Source organism: Neoarius graeffei, chromosome 16 (genome assembly GCF_027579695.1).
Source record: "Neoarius graeffei isolate fNeoGra1 chromosome 16, fNeoGra1.pri, whole genome shotgun sequence".
NCBI classification, from domain to species: Eukaryota; Metazoa; Chordata; class Actinopteri; order Siluriformes; family Ariidae; genus Neoarius; species Neoarius graeffei.
In genome coordinates this window covers 54305176-54330458 of record NC_083584.1, presented here as the reverse complement: position 1 = coordinate 54330458, position 25283 = coordinate 54305176, and the positions used below count along the sequence as shown (strand labels likewise).

Here is a 25283-nt window from a genome sequence, read left to right as displayed (position 1 = left end):
TGAGGGAAAAAAGTACTGCCTAGTGATTGTTGACATGTTCACTAAGTGGGTAGAGGGATTATCAACCTCCAAACAAGATGCAGGTGCAGTAGCAAAGGCCCTGTTGACTGAAATTATTCCACATTGGGGCAATCCAAAGAAAATCAGCAGTGATAATGGTACCTCGTTTGTTAACCAGGCATTGAAACAAGTAAGTTTCAGTGATGGGCTTTGACTTAAAGGTCAACTAAGTTAAAAAAACAAAATTCCACGGTGATCCAAATGTGTTTTCATGTATCCAGAGAGATACCTTACATTTCTGAGCGTGATTTTGTGAATGTGCACTAATTGCTGGAAAGCGGTATTTCATCTGTTTTTCAGGACCCAAAGCTCCACCCTTCAAAAAATAAACTTATGAGCACGAGATAGGTCACGCGACCTCGTGACGTATGTTTCAGAATAACACGGTGGCATAGTCGTTGCACCTGGACTGAAGTGCTGAAAGTAATTTGAGTTGATTTAGTTACTTACAAAGACTGAGTCCAGAGTTTTCGTCTATAGTCCCCAGCCATGCCTACTCGGTGTATAATCGCAGGTTGTGGCAATACATATAAAGACGGGGTAAGCTTTCATCGCTTCCCCAAAGATGAGACCATCAAAAAGGCATGGGTCAAGAAGGTGAGGCTGATGCGAGCGAAATGGAAGGGACCATCGGCCTCCAGCTCAGTGTGCAGTGAACACTTTGCTGACTCAGACTTTCAGGACTCGGGGAGCTATTACACGCAATTTGGCATGAGCAAAAAAAACCTCCTGAAGTCCACAGCCATACCCAACGTAACACTGGGAGTAAAGCGCTCACCAAAACCTCAGCCAACAAGATCTGCTTGGATGAAGAGAGAGAGGAAGAGGGTAAGTTGATGTTCCATACAGTACATTTATCTTCTCATGTGGGCTTCGATGAAAAATATTGTGCATGTGGGACATGTTGGACACGTAGCCTATCTAACAGACGAGTGGCAGTAGACCACTAGGCTAGTTCAGTTGTTGGCGGTGGATTTATGTTTACGTTTATTATAATCCCAACTCGTTTATTAGGCTAGTTGGCTAATTCATGCTTGTGACCCACTGTGTCCCGCTAAACTGAAGTGGACGTTCTCGGCGAGACTATAATTCAGTTCTCCTCCTTATTAGCATCATTGTTATAAGATAGTAATACCATCATCAAATATTTGTCCTGTTGAATGGGTGTAAGCCTTTGCTCCAAATCCTGTTGTTACTAAAATTACATGCACACGTGTATCGAGATTCATAAACTTTTCAGCAGTGCAGACTTCTTTCTATGGCCGTAATAGTTTACGACTCTCATAACGTACAGATGGAAGACTAGCTGCTTACTGTTACGAATCTGTCTATATTATTCCCTCTTGTCCTATTCATATTCAGGTGTTGGAAGAAGCACTTTCAGGTGTGCAAACCGACCAGGCTCCTCCACATCAATCCGAGTCAGAACATGAACCGGGATGCAGCAGTTGGATTGAGGTAAACATCACCTAATGTTACAGGGAATCTGTATAATAAACCATGTATATCATTGCTGGTCTTATTCTGCTTCCCTTCATCAAAAAGAAAATGTTGTGCGACATTATGAAAACACTACTGCAGTGATTTTGACACAATAACCCAGCATATTGCAAAAAATACTGCACTTGCAACGCAGTGTTTTTCACAAGGCTATTATGATTGTGAATGTCATTATTATGAATGTTATTGCTATGTCCTTTTCTGCAACAGCAACCTGACACTAGCGGGCAATCTAGCCAGTCTGCCGGTACCCAGACATGGGTCCCTACCAGTTCTACGGGAACCCAAACATGCAGGTCTGCCACATCATATGCAAAGCGTAAGTCTGAATGAAATTTTCTAAACATGTACCTAAAAAGTACACCACACTCACGTTACAGTTTGAATAAGGCCCCGGTCACACCGCCCGAACTTTGCTGGAGCGTTCCTTGAACGGTAGGGAGGGGGAGCCGAATTTCGACAACGCTCGTCACCGCGCACAAAATGGGAAAAAAATCGAAAACACGGGCGTTGGCTTAGCGGTGCACTGCTGAAGCCGGCGTTGCTTTAGCGTTGGTTTAGCGGTAGCGAGCGGTAGCGAGCGTTGGTTTAGCGGTGACGCGAGCGTTGGTATAGTGGCATTCTGCGCATGCGTGCTTTGGCTCGGCAGGGGTATAAAGTTGGTTTAGCGGCATACCGCTTGTGACTACGGAGCTGAATGGATCGTTTTGATACAAGTTCTGATAGATTTTTGATAGAAGCTCCACCATCAGCTTGTCATACAGTCCATGTTCAGGCCTTCTCAGTATCCACTGTCTGACCCACACAACTCTGTCTCTCCTTCTTCTCTCTCTTCTCCTTCTGTCAACAGCTTGTTGCAATCTGAGGAGGTTCTGATTCTGCTGCTGGACTAGTGCACCAATCATAGCAAGTCTCTCAGCATCCATGGTGATACAGTTTTACTGTAACTGAGCAAATTCGATATAGATGAGGTCTGAACTCAACGGCAGCTCGATTCCAAATGAGCTCCTGGTCCATTTCTCCCTGTATTTATAGCCAAATTCTGGTCCCGCTCTGACACCTCTATACCAACGCCAAACCAAAGTTCATCGCCGCCATGGATAGCTGCTTCAACGCCCGACACCGTTCCAGCAACCCCGTGTCCACTCGTAAAATGCTTACAACCGCTCCACCGAAGTTTGTGCAACGTTTAATCGCCGCCCAGGCAACGCTGGCGAAGCAGCGGTGGTCCAGCGTTCAAGATTTCTGCGTTGGCCTAGCGGACCCAAGCGTCCACGAACTTGCGTCTAGCGGTGCCAAACTTTGACTGGGCGTTGGTGGAGCGGGGGTGAACTTTGCTGGGGCGGAAAATTGCCCCCTCCTCACCGCTCGCAATATTTTCTGCAGCTCAAAACTTTCGGAGCGGTAGGAGGGCCCCTCGAGAAACATTAGCGGTGGCCGAGCATATACGGCGTTGCTTTAACGGGGGCCAACTTTTGTTAAACGGTGGTGAACGGTTACGAGCGGTGATGAATTTTTTTCACTGCTCCAGGAACTCTCCAGCAAAGTTCGGGCGGTGTGACCGGGGCCTAAACAAGAAAATGCACATGTAGCATTGACAATGTGGAAGTCAGTCTGACATCAGTCTTCCAAAAGATGACCACATATCTTTAGTGCAGACAATCATTATGTCATGATGTGAAAAATGTGAAAGCCATGGCTCATTATTGTCATGTATTTGTCTCATTTCATTTGTCTTTATACAGGTATCCAGGTGTCAGTACAGACACGTGATGCTTGGACACAATACATTGCACTGGATGTGACTGGAAGGAGCAGAGGGAGCCTTTGCGACCTGTCAGAGGAGGAGGAAGACCAGATGGACATTGAAGAGGCGAGGGAGGAGGAGAAAGGTGCAATATCTTCCGACTTCACACCTGACGGTGGTTCCAACCCTGAGTCTTCTGATAGCCAAAGCACGCCTGAGAGACCCACACAAAGGCTTCGGAAATTGTACGTATGAAGCATTTCATATAATACTTAGTCCATAGCATAGTAAAACAAAACCCAGAAAACCGAACCATCGTCATGAATTCACCCCTAATAAATTGATTCACTAAGTCACCGATGTGTGATGTTTTAGGATTCTGTTACACAATCTGGATGACATATAGAAAACTACTACTGAGTGACAATGATTTGTCATGTTTATCATACTGTATATCCTGTCATTGCAGACAAGGTGGAAAAGCTCCTTCAGTCGAAGTGAGGCACAACAGGCTTATTCCTCCCCATGAGGACACTAAGTACATTGTGTTTGAGACAAAGCTCCTGGACCTCTTCAAGCTCTGCTGGGATTGCAGGTCAGGCAATGTCTGCATCAGCAAAAGACTCATGGGCACACTACTGATTATAACTGTGGAGTGTTACTCATGCACCAGCACAAACAAGTGGGAAAGCCAGCCTTTCTATCAAAGTCCTCCAGCAGGAAATTTGCTGCTATCTGCTGCAACTCTATTTGCTGGAGGAAGCTGGACGATGATGCGATGCATCCTTTCCCATCTAAGACTCGTTTGTATTGCTGACCAGACCTTCTATACCATCCAAAGAGACATCCTGCAACCAGCCATTGAGTGCCGATGGTCAGAGGAACAACAGAGAGTCGTTGGACAGCTGCAGTCAACCGGTACCCCTCTTGTTATCGCCAGCAATGGACGGGCTGACAGCCCAGGCCACTCTGCCAAATTTGGGGTGTACACTGGACTGGAGGCCACCCTCAACAAGATTGTCGATCTGGAGCTGGTGCAGGTATTATGTCTTTTCATTCATTATTGATTTTACTAAATATGCACATATTACACATTGTAAGGAGTTCCGTCTTTTACATTAGGAAGTTTGTTTTGATATCTTTCCATTTCCCAGAGCAATGAGGTTATGTCCTCATACCATATGGAGCTCAAAGGATTCATAAGACTCCAGGGTTTTCTGTCTCACCATGGACTGCAGATTGGTAAACTGATCACCGATCGCCATCGTCAACTGGCCAAGCATGTCAGGGAAAACCTACCACACGTCTTGCATACGTATGATGTCTGGCATATAGCAAAAGGTAAACAATGTGTGTTTTTGGAGTCACAAATGTTTGCATGAAAACACCACATGGAAAAATCTGACCTAGTACTTTTAGATTCTTTCATATGTCATGTTTACACACAGTAGAAAGTGTCATTTGATATTCTTTACTTACACCTTTGTTACATATAACTATCCCCTGTGACTTCTAGACATGTTCTCTTATTTCACCTGGCAATTATATATTCTGTTCTCTGGTTTATCAACAGCTGTCCAAAAGAAAGTCCATGCCCTCGCTAAACAGAAGAATTGTGACGATCTTCTTGGTTGGGAGAAGAGCATCAACAACCATGGTTGCATCTTCAACTCAGGACCAAGAAGAGGAGCTTCGTAGTGCAAAATGAAATTCCTTGGGAAACCACATACAGGGGATCCACTCTGGACATTCAGCCATCTTCCCAACCTGTCTTCATGGAGACTGTGGCAGCGGGGGCATGGTCAAGCACCGGTCTGTGACAGGAGGGCGGAGTTGGGGAAGGTAAGTGGCAGAATCGCTTCACCTGAGTGTCATTAACCTGTGTTTTGTGTGTTCTCCCCAGTAAACCGCCCTATTTAAGGAGGGAGAGCGAGAGCAGAGGGAGAACCGGACGAGACGCTGTGTGTGTGTGTGTGTGTCTCTCGCGCTATTGTGAAACAGTATTGTAACCCTGAAAAGTGTGGCAATAAAGCCGTTAGACAAACCTGATCTCTGTCCTGCCGTCCTCTGTGCTCCACCCACACGCGATTCTCGCTACAGTGGTGCCGAAACCCGGGATCGTGGAGCACCTGTCCTGCAGCCCCATGGAATCCTCCCCGTTCGCGGACTTGGTCCACGCCCTCGCCACGGCTCAGCAGAGCCAGCACCAGGCGCTCGTCACACTCCAGAAGGAGCAGGAGCGCCGCTTCGAAGCCCTGGTGCTGGCTCAACAGGAAGACCGTGAGGCGTTCCGGCGCCTCCTCGCGTCGGCGGGGTCCACCAGCGCCCCGGCCGCGGGCCCATCTCCCATCACCTTGACTAAGATGGGCCCGCAGGACGACCCCGAGGCGTTCATCGCGTTGTTCGAACAGGTCGCCGAAGCCTCGGGGTGGCCGATGGAACAGCGCGCGGCGCGCCTCCTCCCCCTCCTGACGGGAGAGGCGCAGTTAGCCGCACTACAGCTCCCCGCCGACCACCGGCTGGCCTACGCCGACCTTCGCCGGGCTGTCCTCCAGCGCGTGGGGCGCACGCCAGAGCAGCAGCGCCAGCGCTTCCGCGCGCTGCGAATGGAGGAAGTCGGCAGCCCGTTCGTGTTCGGCCAGCAGCTCCGGGATGCCTGCTGGCGGTGGCTGAGGGCCGAAGATCGCGACGCCGAGGGGATCATCGACCAGGTGGCGCTGGAGCAGTTCATCGCCCGCCTACCCGCCGGAACCGCGGAGTGGGTCCAGTGCCACCGCCCGGCGTCGCTGGATCAGGCCGTAGGACTAGCGGAGGATCATCTGGCGGCTGTCCTGGCGGCAGGACAACGGATGTCTTCTTCTCTCTCCTCCTCTCTCTCTCTCTCTCTTCCCCCTCCTCCCGTGTCCCGTCCTCGCCCCATTCCCCCACCACGGAGGCGGGGGCCGGCCCCACCCCAGCCGGCCCGCCGCACCCGTGGTGCCCTCCCGTTTCTCCCTTCTGTGTCTGTCTCTCCCCCCCCTCAGGTGAGTGACCCTCAATCCACAGCTGCAGAGGGGAGGCCCGGGCCGGTTTGCTGGCGCTGCGGGGAACCGGGCCACCTGCAGCAACAGTGTGCCGCGATGGAGGTGGGGGCGGTGGTGCGGATCCCCGACGCGCCAGAGGCTGCCCTCGATCAGGCCAGAGCATATCGCATACCGGTAAGTGTACAAGGGGCGACCTATCAGGCGTTGGTGGATTCGGGTTGCAACCAGACCTCGATCCGCCAAAGCCTGGTGCAAGACGAGGCATTGGGGGGAGCACAAGGGGTGAAGGTGTTGTGTGTGCACGGGGATGTTCACTGCTACCCATTGGTGTCGGTCCACATACATTTCAGAGGGGACAAATCTATAGTGAAGGCGGCGGTTAATCCTCGCCTTACCCACTCTTTAATCTTGGGGACTGATTGGCCGGGATTCCGGGGGTTGATGGCACACCTAGTAAAGAGTGGGTCCTGCCGGTTAGCCGGGGGGGGTCCCGGTGTCGTTTTGGCTGGAGCTGCGGTCGCAGGGCCGTCTATGTCATCTCCGCGACAGAGTGAGGGGCCCCCGGCTCCTCCTCTTTCTATTGGGGAATCCCTCACGGATTTCCCACTGGAACAATCGCGAGACGAAACTCTGCGACACGCGTTTGACCAAGTGAGAGTAATCGATGGTCAAACGCTCCAGCCGAATGCCACCCCGACCTTCCCCTATTTTTCCATTTTAAAAGATAGGTTATACCGAGTGACGCAGGACACTCAGACGAAGGAGCGTGTCACCCAGTTGTTAATTCCAAAGAGCCGTCGGGAATTGGTATTCCAGGCGGCTCACTTTAATCCCATGGCGGGACACCTCGGGCAGGATAAAACACTCGCCCGGATAATGGCCCGATTCTATTGGCCGGGGATTCGCGGCGACGTCCGTAAGTGGTGTACGGCATGCCGCGACTGCCAGTTAGTAAATCCAGCGGCCATTCCAAAAGCGCCCTTGCGCCCCCTACCATTAATCGAGACCCTGTTTGAACGAATTGGGATGGATCTCGTCGGGCCATTAGATCGGTCAACACGAGGGTACCGCTTTATATTGGTTCTGGTGGACTATGCAACGCGATACCCGGAAGCGGTGCCTCTTCGCAATATCTCCGCACGTAGTATTGCAGAGGCCCTCTTCCACGTCATCTCCCGGGTCGGAATCCCGAAAGAGATTCTGACTGATCAAGGCACCTCGTTTATGTCACGAACACTGGCCGAACTGTATGGGCTACTGGGTATTAAGCCGATCCGCACCAGCGTGTATCACCCACAAACGGACGGTTTAGTCGAACGGTTCAACCGCACCCTCAAGAATATTATCAAAAAATTCGTAAGTGAGGATGCACGTAACTGGGATAAGTGGCTCGAACCCTTGTTGTTTGCAGTGCGAGAGGTCCCCCAAGCCTCCACGGGGTTCTCCCCATTTGAATTACTGTATGGGCGTAAGCCGCGCGGCATCTTAGATGTACTGCGGGAAAATTGGGAGGAGGGACCTTCGCAGAGCAAAAATGAAATTCAATACGTTATGGATCTGCGCGCAAAACTCCACACGCTCACCCACTTAACTCAGGAGAATTTGCGGCAGGCCCAGGAACGGCAAACCCGCCTGTACAACAAGGGCACGCGCCTTAGAGAGTTCACTCCGGGAGATAAGGTACTCGTCCTGTTGCCCACGTCAAGCTCCAAATTAATCGCCAAGTGGCAAGGGCCCTTCGAGGTCACACGGCGAGTCGGGGACGTCGACTATGAGGTTAGGCGAACGGACAGGGAGGGGGCGCTACAGATCTACCACCTCAATCTGCTGAAGCTCTGGAATGAGGAGGTTCCCGTGGCGTTGGTGTCGGTAGTTCCAGAGAAGGCGGAGCTGGGGCCGGAGATCCAAAAAGGGTCATTGGCATCTCGCACCTCTCCGGTCCCCTGTGGAGACCACCTCTCCCCGACCCAACTCACGGAGGTCGCCCAGTTGCAGGCCGAGTTTTCGGATGTGTTCTCGCCCCGGCCCGGACGCACCAACCTCATAGAACACCACATAGAGACGCCCCCGGGGGTGGTAGTGCGTAGCCGTCCTTATAGATTACCCGAACACAAAAAAAAGGTGGTTCGGGAAGAACTTCAGGCCATGCTCGAAATGGGCATCGTCGAGGAGTCCCACAGTGACTGGAGCAGCCCGGTGGTCTTGGTTCCCAAGGCCGACGGCTCAGTCCGGTTCTGTGTGGACTATAGAAAAGTCAATGCGGTGTCTAAATTCGACGCGTACCCAATGCCTCGTATTGATGAGCTGCTTGATCGACTAGGCACGGCTCGCTTTTACTCGACACTGGATTTGACGAAGGGATATTGGCAGATCCCCTTGACTCCATTATCCCGGGAAAAAACGGCCTTTTCCACACCGTTCGGCTTACACCAGTTCGTCACACTTCCGTTTGGGCTGTTTGGGGCGCCCGCTACGTTTCAGCGGCTGATGGACCGGATCCTCCGGCCCCACGCCACCTATGCGGCCGCTTACTTAGACGACATAATCATTTATAGTAATGACTGGCAGCGGCACCTGCAACACCTGAGGGCCGTCCTTAGGTCGCTGAGGCGGGCGGGGCTCACTGCCAACCCGAAGAAGTGTGCGATTGGGCGGGTGGAAGTACGGTATCTGGGCTTCCACTTGGGTAACAGGCAGGTGCGTCCCCAAATTAATAAGACAGCAGCGATTGCGGCCTGCCCGAGACCCAAGACCAAAAAGGGGGTGAGACAGTTCCTGGGGCTGGCTGGCTATTATCGTAGGTTCATACCTAATTATTCGGACGTCACCAGCCCGCTGACTGACCTCACTAAAAAGGGGGCGCCAGATCCGGTCCAGTGGACGGAGCAGTGCCAGCGGGCTTTCTCTGAGGTAAAGGCTGCACTGTGTGGGGGGCCACTTTTGCACTCCCCTGACTTCTCTCTCCCCTTTTTGTTGCAGACGGATGCGTCGGACAGAGGGCTGGGGGCCGTTTTGTCCCAGCAGGTGGGGGGAGAGGACCGCCCAGTGTTGTACATCAGCCGGAAGCTGTCAGTGCGTGAGGGGCGCTACAGCACTATCGAGAAGGAGTGCCTGGCCATCAAGTGGGCAGTCCTCGCCCTCCGTTACTACCTGCTGGGGCGCTCTTTCACCCTCTGTTCGGACCACGCGCCCCTCCAGTGGCTCCACCGCATGAAGGATGCCAACGCGCGGATCACCCGTTGGTATCTGGCGCTCCAACCTTTCAACTTCAAGGTGGTCCACAGGCCGGGGGCGCAGATGGTCGTGGCGGACTTCCTCTCCCGTCAAGGGGGGGGGGGAGTCGGCTGCGGGCCGGACGGGCGCCCGGCCTGAGTCGGGCGGTGGGGGTATGTGGCAGCGGGGGCGTGGTCAAGCACCGGTCTGTGACAGGAGGGCGGAGTTGGGGAAGGTAAGTGGCAGAATTGCTTCACTTGAGTGTCATTAACCTGTGTTTTGTGTGTTCTCCCCAGTAAACCGCCCTATTTAAGGAGGGAGAGCGAGAGCAGAGGGAGAACCGGACGAGACGCTGTGTGTGTGTGTGTGTGTCTCTCGCGCTATTGTGAAACAGTATTGTAACCCTGAAAAGTGTGGCAATAAAGCCGTTAGACAAACCTGATCTCTGTCCTGCCGTCCTCTGTGCTCCACCCACACGCGATTCTCGCTACAGAGACCTACAGGAAGAAAGAGCCAAGAATTGGCTCAAGCCAGGTAAATGTAGTATTTCAGCTTCATCTGTCTTGACCTATCCTAAACAGGAATATACTATGAAATAATATATCAGAACATCCTCTGAGCTGGCCAGGAGACCAGGGAACCTGTAATGTCCTTCAAAATAGTGAAGCCCTGTGCATTGAAATTGATTACAAAAGTTAGATATAGTTGTCTAGACATAGCTATCTAGTAATAAGTTATGTTATAGCTGTAATATGAAAATGACACATCCTCCTCAATCACCAGCCATGCTCCAAACCATGTTTGATAAGCCATGTTAATAAAAAGTAGACTTGTATTCTTCTGTATTCTCATGATATCTTGTGTACTCTTGTTCTGTCCAGGCACAAAAGTGGCCGAAAAGTTTGATGACATCATCAATAATACAACCTTGGTGAAGGACATCAAGAAAATGTCATCAGGTCACCAGACATCATCTCTCGAATCCTTCCATAGTGTCATCAATCAATTTGCGCCAAAAATGAAGTCGTACAGATATCATGGCATCCTCAGCAGGTAAGTTCATACCTCTCGCTAATCTTGATAACTCAGAATGTTGCTGTTTTCACGCTGATAATAGATAACATCACATTCAGTATCAATATTAACAGCATCAACAAAATCATTGTTTCTTTCCTATCATTTCTATCTCAGGATTCATTTGGCAGCACTACACTACAACGCAAACAGTGACAGAGAGCAGGCAAGGACAAGTAAAGGGGACCTACGCTATAGTATTCAAAAACCAAAGTACAAGCCAGGAAGTGCTTCAGCTAAGCCAGTCAAAGAACCATGCAACTACTGTAAGTCAAAGGTGGAAAATGTCACGTTATGTAGGTTGTGATTTCCCCCATACATTTGTCACATATTGGCTTTGCACTGATTTGTAAAACGCTTTACCTAGTGTTACAAAACAGACAGCCCACCAAAACTAAAAGCAGTAATCTTCTTTTGAATGTTTGACACTTTTTTTAATGTGTGTAGCCTATGTTGAGGAACTCATGGCTGATGTATCGGAGCAAGACTTTGACACTTCACCACCAGAGAGGCAGCCATCACCACCACCTTTGAGCAGCGGCCATGTGTACCCCCCCAAAGAGGAGATAATCCGATGCCATCACAGCCGATTTTCCAAAAAATGATTGTATGATTTGTGCTGTATGTATGATTTGTGCTGTATGTACACATCAGAGAAACTTTTGATGGGCAAATGTGTGTCATTTATGATCTTGTGCCTTTTTGGGTCTTTGAAAACTTTTTCAGTTCTGTTTCAACACCATACATATTTATTATTATTATTATTATTATTATTATTATTATTATTTTTTTTTTTTTTTTTTGTTATCATTGCTGAGGTTATTTCAGGCAAGTGTTAGTGTTGATTATGGACATATAATGTATCCACACTGGATTGGGAAGGATTGCTGTGTGAATCCTTTTCCCAGGTCTTTGGACCTCTGGCTTGTCTTTGTTATAGGGTTAACAAATGCATTATAACAAATAAATCTGATTCAAGTATACATTCAAACATCTTTATTTGCCACATTACACCACATCCTGGAAACCTGTATATTCAGTGGATGGGAATGTCTCCCGGATCTTTGTGACTGCACAGGATGGCAGTGGAACGCGAACATGACGGCCTAGGTACTCCCAGCACCATCTAGCCAGCTGCCGATATGCAGTATGTCTGAATTTCCTGTAGAGCAAAGAAATGTCAAGAATGTGCCTTCATTATAGCTTATAGGCTATGCTAGCCCTACCCCTTTCACGGACACTGTTTCCACCTTTATTTATTTTCTCTTCAAGATATAAGTGATATTGGCACACTAGACATTGAAATGTGGACGTAGGCCATATACCAATTGATGTTCCCCAACCGAGCACCGCCTTCACCTCCTGAAGCCTCCATGCCCGCACCATCGGCCTGTTCCCCAGCCTCGTGCGCTGGGTGTTCGAAAAAATATGGCTGGACACCTCTCCTCGGCTCATCTTGGTCGGATATATCGCTGGAACTGGATGCCATGTCGTTCAGCTCAATCACTCACCACCTCACAAATGTTCTACTCGCATGCGCGTCACTATACCCTACCTGATAAAAAAAAAATGAAAAAGCATGATGCAGGACACATTTTGGGCATATTACCTGTTGTGAAACACTATGGAAAACAATGCACAACACAATGTGTCCCTTTTATTTCGATCCTTATCGATCATTTCCACAAAAACTGCAGGGAGTTCTTCAGGTACTTTCTGCATTGTATTCTGAAACATACGTCATTACCTGTTGTCCAATCAGAAAGGGATATTTTGTAACTTCACTAAAAATATACGATTTTGAGAAGAACAACTTTCTTGCTTTACTTCCAAGTCAGGTTTTGTGTTTTTAGGTAAGAATAAACATATTATGAAAGTTAAATTTTTTTAAACTTAGTTGACCTTTAAGACACCACTATGCCTATTACCTGGTGAGTGCTGGTGTAGTAGAGAGAAAGAATGGCACATTGAAGAACAAATTGGCCAAATTCTGTGAAGATATGGGCCTGGATTGGGTAAAGGCCCTCCCTATTGTGCTGTTTCATGTGAGAATGCGTGTAAGAGCAAAAAACAATCTCAGCCCCTTTGAAATTCTGTTTGGCAGGTCACCCAATACTAGTGTGGGCTCGGGGCCTACAAGCCCTAAACCACAAGCCCTAACTATGTTGTATGAGGATGAAATGTTGTATTATTTTATGGATCTTTGCTCTCTCTGTCACTTACATGCAGGTGAAGGATGCACTTCCAGTCCCACCATCCAGACCTCTACATGATTTGAAGCCTGGCAATTGGATTGTTGTGAAAGACCTGAGAAGGAAGAGCTGGAGACAGCCGCAGCGGTTGGGACCATATCAGGTACTGCTGATGATGCAAACAGCTGTTAAGATTGGGGACAGAGCCACGTGGGTAGACGCCTCACACTAAGTGTGCACCAATGCCAGAAGGAACAGAGAAGGACAAAGACAAACCATCGAAGGAAGAAGAGAAAGAGAGCAGTGAGTAGGTGAAGCTAGTGGGGTGTCACAGTTTTGGTGAGGTGGGAAGAGTGTGAAAGGGCGTGCCTGCACTCGGAGCACCAAAATACATCAAGAATAGTGAAGTGTCACCCCTAACAACACCTATCAGTGTTTCTCCATCTGATGCCACAATACCAACCACCCGTCACCTGGTTTTACAAGTTGCTGGGGCATACGCCTACCTGTAGTAAGTGTTTTCCTGAAGGCGAAGTGCAACCATTAGTAGCTAATACAGCTGACATGACACAGCCAAGGACCCAGAGAATCGAGAATTAACCCAGTGGTAATTACAACTCTATTTCTCATTGTAGTAAACAGTGAGACAGCTATGATTGAGTTGCTGACTAAGTGCCATGGGAACACAATGTGTGCACTGGCTAGAGAGACTGCAAAGAACCTATCAATTAGTGACTTGTGCTGGATATACCACTCATTGCATTCAAACTGGGACAATGTGCCACTAAACAGTGAGACGGCTGGAGAGCTCAACAAGGACAAAACTAAGTGCTGGGTGGGTGAGAGTATGCAATTAGTTCTCTCCATAGGACAACAAATCTGCAATACAAAAACTTCTAAGATAGTAGCAGCAGATGGCCTAATCTCCAGTTGTTCTAGAGCCCCTGAACTAGTGCAGCACAGGGTTTCATATCTCGTTCCACATGTCTGAATGTAAAACTTATATACACTGCTCCCAGAATGAAACAAGATGCCACATTGGCTTTGCTGATTCCATCATCAGTAGGAACAAGGTAAAACAGAGTATGGCTTCTTATACTTTGATCATGTGGGTCTGCAGTTCACATGCATATTCAAAAATTCCAACAGATCAGAGCTGGAATGGGTGTTCTTACCTATCCATGGTGTTCCCTGGCCTAATGATTGCTCAAGATAATCCATTTCAGAAGAAAGCTCACCATATCATGAAAAGATCAAATCCCACTAGATATAATGGGTATGTCTTGCTGACCCCTGGACATTGCCAGGAGCGAATGTGGGGTGGTCACTTTTCCTGGGTGGAGGAACAACAGCAGCCTTAAATAAGATCAATGGGCTGGCATGGCAGCTGCTAAGGTTAGCCAATGAGACTGAGTCATCACTCATCCTCATGAATACTGAACTGAATGCCAGCTGTCAGCTGTCCAATTAAAGGCCAAAATCAAACCTCTCCTTTGTCTCCAAGATCCTAGAAATAGCTGTGTCACAGCAGTTATGCTCATATCTACATAGGAATAATATCCATGAACTGTATCAATCAGGATTTAGACCTCATCGTAGCACAGAGACAGCACTGGTTAAAGTAGTAAATTACCTACTGTTGGCATCTGATCAGGACTGTGTCTCCCTGTTTGTATTGCTTGACATTAGTGCAGCCTCACGTGTGTGTGCATGTGTGTGTTCACTGCTTCAGATGGGTTAAATGCAGAGAGGTATTTCACAAGTGTGTAATGAATAAAGTTGTGCTTTCTTTCTTTGACACCACTGATCATTCCATTCTCCTGGATAGACAAGAAAATGTTATGGGAGTTAAGGGAATGGCCCTCTCCTTGCTTGGATCTTATTTAACTGATTGCTAGCAGTTTATTGATGTAAATGGTGATTTTTCAAGACATACTGAGGTAAAGTTTGGTGTTCCACAAGGTTCTGTCTAAGGTCCACTGCTTTTTTTCTTAATATATGTTACCTCTGGGTGATATTATTTGTAAGCATGATACAACCCTAATTCCAAAAAAGTTGGGACAAAGTACAAATTGTAAATAAAAACGGAATGCAGTAATTTACAAATCTCAAAAACTGATATTGTATTCACAATAGAACACAGACAACATATCAAATGTCGAAAGTGAGACATTTTGAAATTTCATGCCAAATATTGGCTCATTTGAAATTTCATGACAGCAACACATCTCAAAAAAGTTGGGACAGGGGCAATAAGAGGCTGGAAAAGTTAAAGGTACAAAAAAGGAACAGCTAGAGGACCAAACTGCAACTCATTAGGTCAATTGGCAATAGGTCATTAACATGACTGGGTATAAAAAGAGCATCTTGGAGTAGCAGCGGCTCTCAGAAGTAAAGATGGGAAGAGGATCACCAATCCCTCTAATTCTGCGCCGACAAATAGTGGAGCAATATCAGAAAGGAGTTCGACAGTGTAAAATTGCAAAGAGTTTGAACATATCATCATCTACAGTGCATAATATCATCAAAAGATTCAGAGAATCTGGAAGAATCTCTGTGCATAAGGGTCAAGGCCGGAAAACCATATTGGGTGCTCGTGATCTTCGGGCCCTTAGACGGCACTGCATCACATACAGGCATGCTTCTGTATTGGAAAACACAAAATGGGCTCAGGAATATTTCCAGAGAACATTATCTGTGAACACAATTCACCATGTCATCCGCCATTGCCAGCTAAAACTCTATAGTTCAAAGAAGAAGCCGTATATAAACATGATCCAGAAGCGCAGACGTCTTCTCTGGGCCAAGGCTCATTTAAAATGGACTGTGGCAAAGTGGAAAACTGTTCTGTGGTCAGACGAATTAAAATTTGAAGTTCTTTATGGAAATCAGGGACGTCATGTCATTTGGACTAAAGAGGAGAAGGACGACCCAAGTTGTTATCAGCGCTCAGTTCAGAAGCCTGCATCTCTGATGGTATGGGGTTGCATTAGTGCGTGTGGCATGGGCAGCTTACACATATGGAAAGACACCATCAATGCTGAAAGGTATATCCAGGTTCTAGAGCAACATATGCTCTCATCCAGACGACGTCTCTTTCAGAGAAGACCTTGCATTTTCCAACATGACAATGCCAAACCACATACTGCATCAATTACAGCATCATGGCTGCGTAGAAGAAGGGTCCGGGTGTAGAAGAAGGGTCCGGGTACTGAACTGGCCAGCCTGCAGTCCAGATCTTTCACCCATAGAAAAAATGGAAGATACGACAAAAAAGACCTAAGACAGTTGAGCAACTAGAATCCTACATTAGGCAAGAATGGGTTAACATTCCTATCCCTAAACTTGAGCAACTTGTCTCCTCAGTCCCCAGACGTTTACAGACTGCTGTAAAGAGAAAAGGGGATGTCTCACAGTGGTAAACATAGCCTTGTCCCAACTTTTTTGAGATGTGTTGTTGTCATTAAATTTAAAATCACCTAATTTTTCTCTTTAAATGATAAATTTTCTCAGTTTAAACATTTGGTATGTCATCTATGTTCTATTCTGTATAAAATATGGAATTTTGAAACTTCCACATCATTGCATTCCATTTTTATTTACAATTTGTACTTTGTCCCAACTTTTTTGGAATCGAGGTTGTATTAGTTTCCACTGTTATGCTGATGATGCACAGTTGTATATTTCTGCAAAGCCAGCTGAGAGACATGAGCTTAATAAAACTGAGGAATGTCTAAAGGACCTTAGACATTGGATGCTTATTAACTTCCTTCTACTTAACTCTGAGAAGACAGAAGTACTTGTACTAGGACCATAGACAGCTAGAAGTAGGTTAACTGCTTATATTGTAACTTTGGATGGCCTTTCTGTTTCTTCACATGCAGCAATAAAAGACCTTGGTGTGATCATTGACTTCAGTCTTTTGTTTGAAACTCATATTGATTATGAGGATCACTTTTTTCATATCAGAAATATGGTTAAGATAAGAAATAGAATAGAATAGAACAGAATGCCTTTATCATCACTGCACAAATGCACAATGAAATTTAGTTCATCATTGGAGAGCAAAGCCACTGTGTATATGTGTGCTGCCACTCTTGGGCACCTTAGCCCAAGGCTGTCCCACGTTAACCTAACTGCATGTCTTTGGACATAATGTCATTACATGATGCAGAAAAACTAGTTCATGCTTTTGTTACCTCAAGGTTGGATTATTGTAATGCCTTACTGTCTGGATGTTCCAGTAGGAGTTTAAACAAGCTCCAGTTAGTTCAAAATGCAGCAGCAAGAGTCCTTGCTAGACATAAAAGATATGACCACATCATACCATCTTATCCACATTGCAGTGGCTCCCAGTCAAATTTTCTATTGATTACAAAATACTATTCTTGACCTTTAAAGCACTGCCTGGTCTTGCACCACAGTACCTGAGCAAACTTCTGGTCTTTTATGACCTGACACACCTACTTAGATTAAAAGGTGCAGGCTATCTGTTGGTACCTCAAGTTGTGAAGGCTACATCAGGGGGCAGAGCCTTTTCTTACAAAGTCCAAGTTACAGTATGGAATAGTCTTCCAAGTCGTGTTTGGGATTTAGACACAGTCTCAGTGTTTAAGTCTAGGGTGAAAACATATCTTTTTAATCAAGCCTTTTGTTATTAGCTTTTTATTTGGTAAAGGAGGAGATCTGGAGCATTCTCAGGCTTAGAGTGTTTGGTAAACTGGGATGTACAGATGCTGTCCCCCCCCCTTCTCACACGTTCACTCGGGTTTGTTGGCATTGTAGTGGCTGGCTGCTTTATGTCTCTTGGCTCTTTACAGTGGTTGAGTATCTGATTGAACATCTGTAGGATGTGCTGGGATGCTATGTTGAGATGTTGCAAAGAATAATGAATTCCAATGTTTCCGGAAACATTCTCTCTGCCAATTTACAGAGAAATGCATCCAATCTAGTTGGGTGGAACTTAATCATGCAGCAAGACAATGACTACATGAACACACTGCCAACCCACGAGGAGTTCATTCGGGCAAAAAATGTGGAAGGTTTTAGACAGGACAAGTCAATCACCAGAAATGAGCAGCATTTCACCTCATGAAGAGGTGATTAAAGAAACTAAACAAAACTAACAACACCTGAAAGGCGCGCTGCAGTACAAGAAGAATGCAACAGTTTAGTGATGTAAATGGGTCACTGGTTTGATATTGCAAGCAAGTGATTTGCAAACAATTATTTACTTTGACTATCTGTTCCAATACTTTTGCTCAGTAAAAGGTTGGGAGATCTGCCACCAAAGGTGCCATGTTCTAATTTTTCTGTTAAATATCTAGTATTATCCCAAAATATCAGACAAGCAAAGCCGAATTTCTGATCTATTGGCTTATATCCATGTTTTGATCTCAAACCTAAATGTTGTCTTTGCAAAAACAAAATAATTGGCCTTGTCATTCCAATACTTTCAGAGGGAACGGGACATTTCATATATGCACAGACATAGATCAAAGGCACATAATGATATTTATGCCCAATGGTGGTAATGCAGTTCTGGGAGAAATTTTATGATGTGCAGGTGGATCTCTTCACCAGTGCCAAATCAAAGCACTTCAGGTTGTTGCTGTGGGTCAGGCCACACTAGGCACTTTCTGCAGATTCTATAAGATGAACTTCGCAGCTTCAAGTGGTGTGAGTACAGCAGTCACCACTGAATACCTTCCAGGACATTTCTAATATGAGTCCAGTTTTTTGTGAGACTGTTTGCATATACACTGCCCTGCAAAAAAAAGTTGCATGTGCTAATATTTCATTGGACTGCCTTTAGCTTTGACTATGGTACATATTCACCATGGCATTGTTCCAACAGCCTTATGCAATGTCATAACATTTATTTCCATCCAGAGTTCCATTAATTTTTTGCCAAGATCTTGTATTGATCTTGATGAAAGAGTCAAGAGTCAACAAAATTGTATTGATCTTGGCAAAAGAGTCAAACCATTCCATAATTTTTTCTCCAGCACATCCAACATACTTTCAATTGAGTTAAGGACTTTGTAGTGGCCAATTCACATTTCTTTCATGAACTTGATGGTTCATCATTATCCTCCCAGGTTTTAAAGGAGATATGCAGAGCCTTTATTTTTAAATAAATTTCTGAGTGGATAGTATCACCATTCTTGCCTCTTGTATTCTGCATCAATGGGAATTTTAAAAAAATATATTTTTGAGAGTTAAAATCGACTGCAAAGTTAGCATTCGAGCTGCCCCGCTGAGCCAGCCAGCCCTGAGTGCATGACATCACAGCAGGAACCAGTTTTAAGGCCAAGGCCTTTGACAGCTATAGACCAAAGTCATTATAAATAAAAAGTTTATGGTGAAAGAAAGAAATACTGTTACCGACTTGCTCAACTAAGACTGATTTGACTTCATTGATTGTGGGTTGACTCTCATTTAAACAGGATAGGTGTTATAACTTATGCAGCATACATGCACATGCATGCATTTTCACTGATAAAACATAAAAGGCTAATTAAATAATCAGATGAACTGAGACAATCACATTCTGAAGCAAATTAAATAATCTTATACCGGTAACTTAAACACACAATACAAGTTACATGTATTCATCTAAATGCAGGAAAACAATGTGTTGTTTTTTTATCCAAATGAGAATCGGAGATTACCCGTTTGTATTCTCACTTCTTGAAGGCCGATTGTTTTTGAAACAATCTGACTTTCAGTTGTTCGTTCAATTCTCCGTTCATTCACTTCTTCCATGTAAGGGAGAGATGGCAGCAATATCCAGTTTAGAAATCAGACGGCTGCTCCACTCATTCACTTTTCTTCAAACTGTGTAGTCCGCCATTACTGCTGGGCTCAGGCAATTACTAAAACCCGGGATGTAATGGAATGTCACCAGTTTTAGCAACAACTGCAGGGAGGTCACTGCCCGAGCGATATGTCCCATCCCGGTCCATCCCGGGTTTTAGCAACAACCTGATTTAGAGTTCCTCTGCAGCACTACTTCTTGTTATTAAATTGCATCGTCCACCTGAACTAATATAAGCAACACCTCTTCAATGACCCAATACTGTCCACATCAATTCCTTTGAAGAGGTCATTTATTAATGGAAGCAAGCACAATGGCACTTTTGGGGAAGCTGAAAGGCTTCCTTTTGGCACAGTAAAATTTTAACCAGCACTTGGATGTAACTAGTGCTTGACAAAGGGTTGCCAAAGTAATCCTGAACCCATGTGGTTGTATCAATTATAGATGGATGATGGGTCATGATACAGTGCCATCTGAGTGATCATGGTGTTTCGATTTAGGCTTTCACTCTTACCCTTTATACACTGAAATTACTCCAGATGCCTTGAGTCTTGTAATTATATTATGCACCATATATGGTGAAATATCCAAATTCCTTCCAATATTTCCAGACAAAACATGAAATAGACCTGCAGGATCTTGATGCACACATCTACAAATACTCTGCTTGTATTTAGAATCTGTATTCATGTTCTTTTGGATGCATTACCTGTTCAATCTGGATAATGCATTCATATTTGTTTATATCATTTGTTTATACCCCTACTGTCTACTGCAGTGATGTTTACCTCATACTGGGAATTATTTATCCTCTTACCTGGTTTTTCTCCCCTCCAATGAATCTGTCATTCATTACTCCATCATGTCCTCTTGACAGAGCAGAAATGGCCTATGATTTCAGGGATGTGGCACTGGACAGGGAATTATGGGACAGCGTGGATGTCATCAATAATCTGGCATTGTTATCCACAGAGGTAAATCTTTGTCTGTCACTGTTATGTGATGCTTAGTCACCATTATAGGTTACACACACACCACAGTCAGCAGTGAACAGAGCTGGGAAAATACTGTAAACACAGCCAGTACTGGTTTGATTGTAATAGAAAAGTCTAGGAAGTTCCCTTGAGCCTATCAAAGAGCTGTAATAGCTGAATGTTTAGCTCTTTTATCCTCAGACACAGTTTCTAACACACCCACTGTAGATGCTGAACTATTCCTGCTTTTTTTTTCCTTCTCAGAATTCCTGATATTATACATTCACCAGCAACTTTAATAGGAACTTGTTCTTGATTTTAAGTTTCCTGTTCTTGGCTGGCAGGAGTGGAACCCAATGTGGTCTTCTGCTGTTGCATGCTGAGATGCTTTTCTGTTCACCATGGCTGTAAAGAGTGATTATATGAGTTGCTATATCCTTCCTGGTAGCTCAAACCAATCTGGCCATTTTCCTCTGATCTCTCTTATCAACAAAGCATTTTCACCCACAGAACTGTTGCTCACTCAATGTTTTTTGTTTTTCACACCATTCTGTGTAAACTCTAGAGACTGTTGTGTGTGTAAACCCCAGGAGATCAGCAGTTTCTGAAATACTCAAACAAGTCCATCTGGCACCAACACCCATGCCACAGTGAAAGTCTCAGAGATCACAAGTTTTCCCATTCTGATGTTTGAAGTGAACATTAATTGAAGCTCTTGATTTGTATATGCATGATTTTATGCGCTGTGCTGCTGTCAAAGGATTGGCTGATTAGATAACTGTATAAAACAGCAGGTGGATGGGTGTTCTTAATAAAGTGGCCAGTGAATGTAGTACTCATCATCTCATCTCATCTCATTATCTCTAGCCGCTTTATCCTTCTACAGGGTCGCAGGCAAGCTGGAGCCTATCCCAGCTGACTACGGGCGAAAGGCGGGGTACACTCTGGACAAGTCGCCAGGTCATCACAGGGCTGACACATAGACACAGACAACCATTCACACCTAGGGTCAATTTAGAGTCACCAGTTAACCTAACCTGCATGTCTTTGGACTGTGGGGGAAACCGGAGCACCCGGAGAAAACCCACGCGGACACGGGGAGAACATGCAAACTCCACACAGAAAGGCCCTCGCCGGCCCCGGGGCTCGAACCCAGGACCTTCTTGCTGTGAGGCGACAGCGCTAACCACTACACCACCGTGCCGCCCTAGTACTCATCATTTCAGTAATTTTTTTTTTACAAGGTTTTTCACTTTTTTGAAACTTTTACTTTATTTACTTTATATTTTAAATGTTTTATAGCTATCAGTTTCAGGTATGGATGTCCTTGGTTGGACCATTTTTTAGTATGAGGTAAGCAGGATAGAGGAAGAATGTTAATCAAAATTAAGTGCACGAGAGTCATAAGAGGAACAGAGAAAGCCAAAACTAAACAGAAGGTTTAGAGCTACAAAGAACTATGAGGAGTGCTACAGACACTAAAACATTAAAAAATAAATTATAATCTTTCTTCAAATTATTATAATCATTGTGAACATTGTATAGCTGCCCTATTCCAGACATGAAACTCCCAGCTCTTACTGTATCTCACCTTTATGACCATAACTCCTTCCAGGAGCAGCAGTCAATGCCTGATACTTAAATCTTACTTTATATTACTGCAATCCTTCACCGTGCTACCAGGACCTTTCATTTTACTCACAAAATCAATAAAAGGTGGTGATATCCCACCTTTCTCTTCTTCTCTCTATATGTGAGGGAAATATTTACTTGGTTACATTTTGCATCGGTATAAAATAATAGAATAAAGCTCTCATTCAGTCTGAGATTTTCAGTTTGCATTGTCTTTGTAGTTATTTCCCTTTTCAAACAACACATTTCTGAATGTAAGGCTTAGACTGGTGGCAGTTTAATGTTTGTTGCAATAATGGTTATAGAACATGTTTCCTTCTGTCTCCTTTATGCATTGTACAGATGTGTGTAATTGGTTGTTGAGAAACATGTTTGAACATTATAAAAAGGCTGTATTGTGGTACAGCAGATAACTCCAGATTCACTGGTTGGAGCTTGAAAAAAATCTGTGAAAATCTGTGCTGAATTTCATATGTTCTTCTTGTGTTTGTGTGGGGATTCATCGATTTCCTCCCATCTCCCAAAAACATGCCACTAGGTGGACTGGTTACTCTAGGTCTGAATGGGTGTGCAGTGTTGAAGAAATTACTAAAATATCTTACAAGAATGCAAGACTCTTTCCTATGTCTCCGTAAAACCTCAACCTCACCCCTCTTGTCTCACTACCCTGATTACAGCACTATTACAAAAAAGAAAAAGGCAACGAGGCAATAATTGTCTTCAGAAGATGATTGTGTTCACCAAAATCAGGTACTTGTTAACTAATATCAATTGTAAGTTATTGAATTAGGGTGTCATGGTGGTGTAGTGGTTAGCACTGTCACCTCACAGCAAGAAGGTTCTGGGTTCGAGCCCAGTGGCCAACGGGGGCCTTCCTGTGTGGAGTTTGCATGTTCTCCCCGTGTCTGCGTGGGTTTCCCCCACAGTCCAAAGACATGCAGGTCAGGTTAATTGGTGGCTCTAAGTTGACTGTGAGTATGAATTGTTCTTTGTCTCTATGTGTCAGCCCTGCGATGTTTTGGTGACTTGTCCAGGGTGTACCCCGCCTCTTGCCCATAGTCAGCTGGGATAGGCTCCAGCTTGCCTGTGACACCTGCACAGGATAAGTGGTTATGGATAATGGATTGTTGGAAGTTATTGAACTAGCTAATAGGGAATTTGGAGAGATTCACCATTTTGCTAATTATTTTCATTACCAAATTTTTTTGTACTAATGAAAATAAAAGGTGGATTTTATATGAACAATATCTTCTGTCTGGTGTCCAGTCCTGTGTTGGCCATGTGAAAACAAAAAAGGAGAAAGATCAGTAGTAAACATCACAATTACAATAGAAAACACATATGCACGCAAACTCTCTCTCTCTCTCTCTCTCTCTCTCTCTCTCATAAACACACACACACCAATGTAATATCACTGATAGTGATATACACACTCCTTTTGTAGAATTGCACCTTGAGAATCTATCCTGTGTTCATTGATTTTGTCAAGACTCAGATGGAGAAGACACCTTACCTCCATTCCACTCTCTCCTTTTCACACACGGTACCTCTCTTACATTAGCTTCCTCTCATTTTTCACTCTCACTTAGGATCAATATTGATTATTATCTTTAAGGGGCATGGGGGGAGAAGAGGCTGCACATCACAATATTTTATTCCATATCATTTTTGTGTGAGCAGGAAGCAGGAGTTAATGCTCAAAAGAGGGGGAAAAATATATAATTTTCACCCCTCTTTTGAGCATTAACAAGGGGAAGGGAAATGAAAAGTGAAGAGAGGGCAGCCCATATTGATTATTCTGTATGGAGTGAGAATAGGTGCGAGTGTAACTGTGCCTATATGACATTAAAGTCCCTTTTTTTGGTCTTACACTTAAGTTTTCGTGTGTGTATTCCATAATTTATATTGGGAAAGCATTTGTTTATGTTTTTGTGTGTCACCAGATAGCAAGTGCTCCATCATACTGTGCCTGATGGCTACATGATTACTATTGACGGTGCAATGATGAAAGTGAATAAAAGTGATTATGATGAGTTAAGACCTTTCATAAGACCATTTCTCACCTATACAAAGAGAGAGAGAGAGAGAGAGAGAGAGAGAGAGAGAGAGAGTATGTGCATGCTTCTGAAGTTCAGGCAATGCTTACCTTTTCCTATACCTTGCAGATGTATTTGTTGAGTAAGAATCAGGTTAATAAGGGGGAAATTTGAAAACTGTGTCGCATCAGGGTGTCTGCGCGGTAGTAAAAGGTAGTGAAAGGTAGTGAAAGGTAGTAAATTAAATCAACCAAAATTAAGGCCCTTGAAAGGTAATAAAAGGTAACAAATGCAAGTTGACTTGGTAGTATTTTTTTCATCACCACCTCAATATATTATGAATGTACCATTTGTGCTAAATATTTGGGTCTAAATGTTTTAATTTCATCTAATTAAAAATATGATATAGGTACTTGCAGGACCTGCGTCGGAGTTAGCCTATCAGACTGCTGTTTACGGCATCTTCCGCTAGTTGATCTAATGTGTCTTGACCTTCCTTCTACTGTCTATGGTCTAAACAAAGCGACAGCGTGAAATGGGTAAATGTAAGTTTTCTCAAACTTGGCTGGATGACCCGTTATTTAAAGACTGGCTTAAGCCAGTCATGGGGAATGACTGTGAAGCACTCTGCACTGTGTGCAAGAAAACAATCAATCTAACCTGGAACGGTGTTACTGTGATCAAATCACACAGCCAATCCACAAGTCACCAGCAGCAGATTTGCGTGCGGGGGGAGCAGCTCCCTATGTTGTTGTTCTGTGATGGTACAAGAACCAGGGCAAATGCAGCTACGAGCACAAACAGCACACCACCCCCACAGCAAACTAATGCCACTAGTAACGTTACCGCGACGACGGCTGCTGCAGACAGACAGCAGACGTTACTGTCACCAACTTCAGCTCTAAGAGCTGAGGTTCTCTGGTGCCTGAACACCGTAGCCCATCACCATTCATATAATTCGAATGAGGGTATTGGGGAACTGTTCCAAAACATGTTTACAGACTCCAATATC

The 25283-nt window shown here is 45.1% G+C and overlaps 1 long non-coding RNA gene across 1 annotated transcript; it reads left to right on the top strand.

Annotated features, from left to right (window-relative positions):
* The first annotated feature begins 819 nt into the window (after positions 1–819).
* On the top strand, positions 820–1876 carry LOC132900120 (uncharacterized). Its single transcript, XR_009656753.1, has 3 exons — positions 820–888; positions 1423–1518; positions 1771–1876. It is a non-coding gene; the product is annotated as an uncharacterized LOC132900120 (long non-coding RNA).
* The last annotated feature ends 23407 nt before the right edge of the window (positions 1877–25283 follow it).